Source organism: Seriola lalandi, unplaced genomic scaffold, assembly GCF_002814215.2.
Source record: "Seriola lalandi dorsalis isolate HSWRI2012SDOR001 ecotype SW California unplaced genomic scaffold, Sedor1 jcf7180002054169, whole genome shotgun sequence".
Classification (NCBI taxonomy): Eukaryota; Metazoa; Chordata; class Actinopteri; order Carangiformes; family Carangidae; genus Seriola; species Seriola lalandi.
This window is the reverse complement of record NW_019524722.1, coordinates 33,638-41,766: the sequence shown is the minus strand read 5'-3', so window position 1 is coordinate 41,766 and position 8,129 is coordinate 33,638. Positions and strand designations below refer to the sequence as shown.

At 41.6% G+C, this 8,129-nt stretch overlaps 1 protein-coding gene across 1 annotated transcript in view; it reads right to left on the bottom strand.

The window, feature by feature from the left end:
* Nucleotides 1–6,264, bottom strand: part of frmd4ba (FERM domain containing 4Ba) — a 41,759-nt gene extending 35,495 nt beyond the window's left edge. The window contains exon 1 of the mRNA XM_087173315.1: nt 6,125–6,264. The gene's annotated coding sequence lies outside the window, so the exon portion shown is untranslated. The remainder of the gene's footprint in view (nt 1–6,124) is intronic.
* Nucleotides 6,265–8,129: the final 1,865 nt, after the last annotated feature.

Here is an 8,129-nt window from a genome sequence, read left to right as displayed (position 1 = left end):
CACCCCCACCCCCCCTCCTTATCCCAAGCTGCAGTGGTGAAGGTGACTGCAGCTGGATGATTTCTTTCTTTCTAAACTGAAGGGGATAGGAGTTGGAGGGCGAGTGGAGTCTAGGATCTAGTGAATGTGTGTGTGTGTGTGTGTGTGTGTGTGTGAGTATCGGTCTAGGTGGGGGTGTTGGTTTCCAGTATTAACCCAGTAAAAGAGGAAGCTCACATAACACTCCATTAATGATGAATGCTAAGCTCTGTGTGAGCACCTCCATCTCCATTGTCTAACACACTGCACTGTAATGGCTCTGAAAATATAAAACCACTGACAATAAAAGCAAACTAAATTAACTCATTGACGCAAGGTTTGAAAAAAGAAATAATCTAGCACAGCAACTGAACAGGAAATTACTTTGAGGAGGGGGGTGAGACTCAGATCATCACATATTCTCAGAAGTCTCTAGCGTGTCTCTTTACTGTGCTTCCATCCCCTCTGGCACTGAATGTGTGAAACACTCACATGGGGTTTTAACTGTTGAGCACTATCGATCACAGCGGATCCAAGGCCGTGGGGTACGTCTGCTGTAGAAGCACGGTTGTTGTTTTTTTTTGTTTGTTTTTTTTTCAAACTCGACATCATGTATCTCTCTATTTGTGCCTGAGAGGGTAATAATAGCAGCTCAGGCGCTCCCCCCTCCTTTACCTTACACACACTCACAGTGCAGGGAGTCTCATTCTGGTCATTACCATTCAGGCTTTCAAACATCCCCTTTACATCATCACCTCACAGCTTTTCCTAGTGTGTGTGTGTATGTGAGAGAGAGAGAGGGAGAGAGTGTATGTGATCTGTGTATTTGAGAGGGAAATGGGAAGAAATGGAGAGTGATCACAAGAGAGGGATGGATGGATGGAGAGAGGCACATAAGCAGCATAATTAGGGAGGACCCCACCACCACCACCACCACCCCCAACAACTCATTCTCTCCAAAACCTATCAGGCAGGCCGACAGCACTACAGACAGAGGGAAAGGTGGTAGAGGGCTTTGCTTTGTTGTTATTTTCATTTTCTCAGCCTCACAGCAATTACATCCCAGTCTGAGAAACACATGAGGAGGGGGAGGAGGCAAACACTCTGTTCTAGAGTGTAACACTACATAGATCTGTTGGGTTCAAGGCCTCCTCTACTGCCGCAGGTTGTGGATGGTCCCACCAGGAGGAAGGTGCTCCCTGCTACATCTCACCTGCTCACCTGTGCAGTAGCATACCACGTTACGAGAGCTGGATAGACAAACAGATCTAGATACATTTCCAAAAACAAACAAACAACAAAAAAAAAACACAAAAAAAAAAGCATTTATGTTTTTGTTCCTTAAACACTCCTGTTATTCTAACCTCATAAACTGTAGCTGTGGCATTTCAAAACATGTAACAGGACTGAGATGTGATGAATGAGGATAAGACAAAGGCAGAAATTTGGTCAGTGTCTCCTTAAAGTCTTTCAAAGTGTCGCACTTGGTTATACACACAAAAAGTGGCAGAAGTAGTTGTATGAAAAATGAAATAGGAAGTTTAAGAGTTCAGCTCCTGTATACCCTCTCACCTCTGCACACCCGGAGAATGGCCTGGGTAGGCATCTTGGGCAACTGTCAGTGTTGGAAAGTTATAAAACATGCATTCCAATATCTATGTTTGAAGAACTGAGGCCGTTACAATGAAGATGGCTGGTGTATAAAACATGAGAAAGTAGTGAATGTCACAATATCCGAGAGCTGAAGGGGACGACTTCAGATGTTTTGTTTCTTCTGATCAACGGTTAAAAATTGTTTTGTTTTTTTAATTACTATAATGTGAGGCAGCTAATGCTCGCATTGTAGAAGCTGGATCCATCAAATATTTTGCATTTGTCCTTGAAAATTGGCTTCGACTTGATTAATCAATTATCAAAATAGCAGATAGCAAATACATTTTCTGTCAATCAACTTATCACATCATCGACTAATTGTTGCAGTTCGAAATTGTCCATCTGCTGATTTCTGGGGCTTGTTATAACCTTGGTTTATTTTATTGTTTTATCTGCAAACATTCTGTCCATAAGACAAATGAGTATCTCCTACATCACTTACTATTTGAATTTAAACAGTTAATTCATTAGTATCCAAAAAACTACAGCTCCCATAAAGGTTTCCCAGCACAAGCTGGGAATCTCTGCTTTTTAGCTGTTATCTCTGCTGTTAAGCAACGTGACCTTTAACCCATAACAGTCTCGGGTTCATGGGAATTTGACGACTAGATGCATAACTTAATGCGTTAAATTGTTTTGTTTTTTTTAAGATGTACCATCACTTTCTAGGGAGACTGAACCATATGACATACTGATGAGTAAGAATCAGAATATTTTGCAGGACTGGATTTGTAGTCTACAAATATCAGTGTGATTAAGTTTTCTTTCTCCTGGAACAACAACCGGAGGTTTTGGTTTTACTTTGGCTCTGTACTGAGGTGTCACAGGCTAAACTGCAATGCGCAATCCTCCTTCTTTATGAACAATGATTTTACCATATTTTGTTTGAAATAATGTTTATAAAATAATATACTGTATTTTTTGTTGAAAATTGTTTGAAAGACAGTATTTGAATTGTTACACTTGACTGAGATCACTGTTTGGCTTTAGTTGCTCTGTGATGTTATTGCAACAATTCATTTACTTAACTCAAATACATGCATCATGTTGTGTCACTATCAAAGCAAAACATGACTGCTACATATTAACATCAGCAGAACTGAAGATTACTACTGGAGAGCGTAACATAAGTTAACCCATAGTTTATTATTTGCTTTCTGTCCAGATTCTTATTTAAACAGTTATCTTCACGATGGGAAAATGATGATGTATCAGCGATTGACTGTGTCACCTAATTTGTATATGTTGTTGTACTGGTTTAAATCATGCACTGTTGGAATTGTGATTAATTTCCCACTAAAAATCCCCTGAGACCGGGGGCTTTTACTCTGAAGTGCGCGGGTCAATAGCCACTGAAACACATGGGTAACCTATGAATCCATACTTGTGTTCATTCTTTAAATAATTCATAAGGAGGTGAGTTTGAGCGCTGCATTTTGAGAGGAATTTGTCCATGAGCTGGCAAGTGTCTGTTATTAAACAGATTGGGGCTTTTTTTTTAATGCAGTCTCTTTTATCTAAATGACATGGAAACTTACTCCCAGAGGAGTTCCCAGCCAGCTGAGAGTCACTCTCTAGGGCTGATGTTAGTGTTTTCTGTTTTATTCTGAAGGGAAATAAACAAGAGAACATTATACATAAATACATTACAGGACCGAATCCCTCAGAAATCAAACAAAAGACAACCATGTTTCTTTCTCCCATCAAACTCTTTGCATGTGGTATTCTTTGTATACAAGAATCGTAAATTTGGAAACACACAATGAACGCGGGATGTTTCACAATGTCTATGGTTTGCATGTGAAACTAAGGTCTAGACTCTTTGTTTTACTAAGGATGTCCTGTTGGAGGGCACAAAGCAGACGTGAAACAAGGAAAAGAGATGTAGCGTCTGTACACTGCTGAGCTGGTTCACAGCCAACGAGGAACAGATTTCTGTTGACACAACTTTCAGTGTGAACCATGTGTTCAGTGATTGTGTTACCAAAGGCAGTAGATGCACTCAGGACATCTACAGCAAACATAGCAGGACTATGTACATATACTTGTGGTAAACCTTTTTTTTTTCAAAATCATTTTCACTAAATAAGCACGCACCCTCTTCACTCTGCTGTGCCCTCTGGACCGGGGATCTGAATTGATTTCCACTGTAAAGCCTATAGATTACTGTTGACCCACAAACGCATCAACTAGAAAACACTCCAGTGTGTGTGACCCTGAATTAGGCCTCCAGCAGAAAGCCTGTTTACGTTTATCAAAGTGCTAATCCACAACATCCAAGTTTTTTTTTCCAATTGTGACAACAGCTAAGTGCACTCTGCTCTGCTGTTTGTTTTGCTTTGCACTTAGATATCACCTGCCCATCAAAGAGTGATGTGACATCTTTTTGCTTAGATAATATGTAAATTAAAGTGGAACTATCAAACTTTTGAGAGGATACATAACAAATTCTTCCTCTTAGATTTATCAGTGTTATACACTTAGCGTTTAGCTAAAACGCTAACAGTGGTTTAGCATTTAGCAGTGGCTGCTGTTCAGCTAAAGTTGCTTTAAAGGGACACTCCACCACACTCCAGAGCTATGTGAAAAATCATTCATTGATATTATATTGTAGAGTTTTTAGTGCTCATGCGGTCAGGACTTCTCCACCCCTGCTGCATTAGGGCCTGACTGTTAGAGGTTGTCTCTTGTGAGTTGCCCAACCTCATGGAGGTGCAATATTAAGCCACTGGATTTTGTGATGTCTGTCTCTCCTCCGCTTTGATTCTGAACAAACTGCAAACTTTCTTCCCATGAAATAACCAACTACACACCAAAAGGAAGAGCTTTCAGGTAGATCTTTTTTTTTTTTTTAAATAAATGAATATTAACTCATAATGTTGACCATAAATCAAACCAGCATGTGAAAAACACATTGATTTAACTTCCAAGGATTTCTATTTACATTCTCCTCTGTCACACGCCAGACTTTGACCGAGACTTTGATCTGTCTGTTGTCAGGAACCAGTCTGGCAGGGAGCTTGTTTTCTAGCAGAAGTGTTGAATTATACGAACCTGCTCGACAACAGTATCACATAGCTTAACTGATAAATGCTTTCTTTCAAATCAGAGGGTGTTATTATGAAGACGTGGGAAAATAAGAGAAAAATGCTGATGAGCAATTTTTTAACACAAAACAGGGGCTTGGATGAGAGGTGGTGGGAACGCATCATCAGCTAAGGTCGCACCCCTCAGGTGGAGTGGATGTGGTGTTTACCCTTTCAAAAACTGCCTTGTGTATATGGATAAGGCTGTTAATGGGCCCGGATTGGCAAATGCCTCCTATCTGTGCCGAGCAGCGGCGTTGGAATATTCTGTGACGGTTAATAGCTTTATTGAATCAGAAACGCTGACCCCATTAAAAGCAGCTGAACATCCTAGACTAGAGTCAACACAAAGCAGCGCTGCCTTTGCACTTTGTTTCTGTGTGTGTGTCAGAAAGAGAGAAAGAGAAAGAGGCAGCACATGTTGCTCTCATGAGGCACAAACTCAGTACAGTCGCCCATACAAACCAGTGCTGTGCCTTTGTTCTGTATCACTCGCACACCTCCTGTCACTGGGCTTCCTCATGCCAGGCCTGCTGCGTGTCACAACAAATGAATGACACTGAGGAAGAACGTGTCAGAGCACATTACTTTTTTATACAGCTTATATTTTGGAGCTCTGTTTATGCTGTTTTTGCTCCTGTTTCTCATGGTGTGTGGTGACACAAGACCCTTACAGGATATCACATGCCTGCCATGCCTGCCTCCCCATTGTTTGCTTGGTCCAGGAAACAGGATATTCACACACAGGATAGCAGGCCATCTGACCACAGAGCCAGAAGGAAAGAAGTCATTTTTACTTTTAAAAAGAAAGTACAAAAATACAGACTCTTATTTCTCCCATCCTCTCAGATCAAGGTGCGTTACAGGTAATCACTGAAGTACCCACTCATCCCTCTCCTGTCAGTGTGTTCCATCTGTCTAAAACACCATGAACGACTCCAGCAGGCTACACCTTTCTGACCAGCAGGACACTTATGTTGACATGTCAACGCCTCAACATCCAGCTGACATTCAGTCAGCAGAAATCAGGTCAGATATTATAGGCTGTAGGTGAGTTTAAGGAAGGGTGGGATTCATTTATCCTCAAATCAACACTGATGTAATGAATAATCACAGAGGACTTGTTTCTCCACAGGAGTTTTGTATAGACTAAATACAGAGCAAAAAGTCTACGATACGTGTTTTAAAGTGCCAAATAAGAGCAAAGTCTGCAAGTTATTGACAATGCAAGATAACAAAACGGAGCGTGAGACCGCCAGAAAACGCTGTTACAGGTGATCACACAACTACATGTTGTTTTACTGTTAAAAAGAAAAAGAAACCAGCTCTTATACGCTCTGTTTGTACACGGATGAAGCGATTCTCACCTTGTGTCTTTTGTTGTGGTCTGACTGCTCGCACTTATTGTCTGTCCGCAGCGCGCCTCAGCCGGCACCCGTCAGTCAAATACATCCACCTCTCTCCCAACGAGACGAGACTCTCAGAATGGAGATGTTCTGTCCGGATGAATGAAGAGCTGGTTCTGCAGGGTTCATCAGAGATGAGAGGTGAAGGAAGGGAAGCTGCAGCCTGTTCGGCATAATAACCTGGTCTCCCACACTCCGCACAGTCGGTCCCATCCAGCCACACTCCCCGCCTCCTCTCCGCTACCTTCCACACATTCAGGACGGGACAGATGAATTTCCCTCTGCTGCTGCCTGTTGGCCAATGAAGGAGCGCTCCCTGCTGCAGAAACACACCACTGCTCGGCAGAGATCACATCAAATAGGATATGGATTAGCTGGTGGGAAATTTGTTTACACAAATATTCAAATGCAAATATGTGTATGGTCTTGCCTGAGCCCTCTAATGTGCTCTTCACAGATGCATAATGTAATATTATGTATAGGCTACTCAACTGCCCTGAGGTCCATAATATCAGAAGAGAAGGTGGTTAAGTGGCCTGGTTGGACAAATCAGCCACAAAACCTCTTATTTAACCAGTAATCAATATTTTCTGTGACGAACAGTGGAGTATGAGAATGAAAAAGTTAGTGAGAAACCCACAGAAAATGATCATCACACTGCAGTTCCCCTCAGCTCTCATTGTTTTGGGTTTCCAGGCAGCAGCTTTAATATTTTGGGTCACATTCATTGCTCTCATCAGTGTAGTTCCCAACAACAGTAGGTTACTGTTTTCATCAAAAAGCTCTGATAAGACCACTGCACCCCCTGGCATAGCACCAAAAAGCAGATAGACAAAATTAGCAACTAGCTTGTGAACACAGTGGAGCATTTAGCGGCAAAAAAAAAAAGCCAGTTACACAGCTAAAGGGAGACTGAATATTGGACTTGACTCATCAGTTGACCACAAACATGACTGCAAATTAATGCTAATGTTGGTCTGTGCATGGTGGATGTATACCCAGGCATCTATCTATCTATCTATCTATCTATCTATCTATCTATCTATCTATCTATCTATCTATCTATCTATCTATCTATCTATCTAAGCTAGACTTTGAAAGTGGACATGGATGGGAGCACAGGTTTGTTGGAACATTACATGTAAGGTTTTGGACACGTTGTAGATTTTCCTGTGACTACACTGTGAGGGGAAGGAAAGGAGTGCCACACTGTTGTGGCTCCATGACAGGCCGAACAATGGAAAGACCCACTAATCCACAAAAAACTGCAGGCGCAAGGAAATGGGAGGGATGAAACTGTCCAGTTTATTATAAACCAGTGGAACCAAGTGTCATGGCAGGGCTGACGTTCTCTCGGCTATCTCAGCTGTGCACACACACACACACACACACACACACACACACACAGAGGAGAAATTTGAAAAAAAGAAAACAAAAGATGAGTGTTTATGTTTAGGCAAAGGCCGGTTGTGTTACGTGTGCAAAATGCTTTCTTCAAAGCCTAAATGAGTCACCCCAGAGACAGCCACCCCCCCTCCACCCCCCTCCCCATTTGTGAGGATTTCTGTGAGCCTGTGATTAGGCTCACCCTGGTGCCATGTGTGCACCAAGTTCCCCCACTCCCCCCCATATGCACACCAAATCTCTGCTTTGCCTCAGCTCCCATTGAGATTAGCCCACTAGCTATTGTTCTGATGACACTTCATATAAGCTATAATCTACATTATGATAACAAACAAACAGCACTGCATTACTCTGTGAGGTAGAAGGATAAAATATGTGTAGTAACCTCTGGGATCTAATTTGTATGATGGAAAAATTAACAAGTACAGAAAAAAAAAAAAAAAAAAACTCCAGCCATGATCCTATTAAAGAAAACTTTATATCTTGCAATAGAGATTTATATTTTTTTCCTATCTCAGAAGTCATTTAGTGGCTTCATTTCATCAAAATTGACACAAAAGGT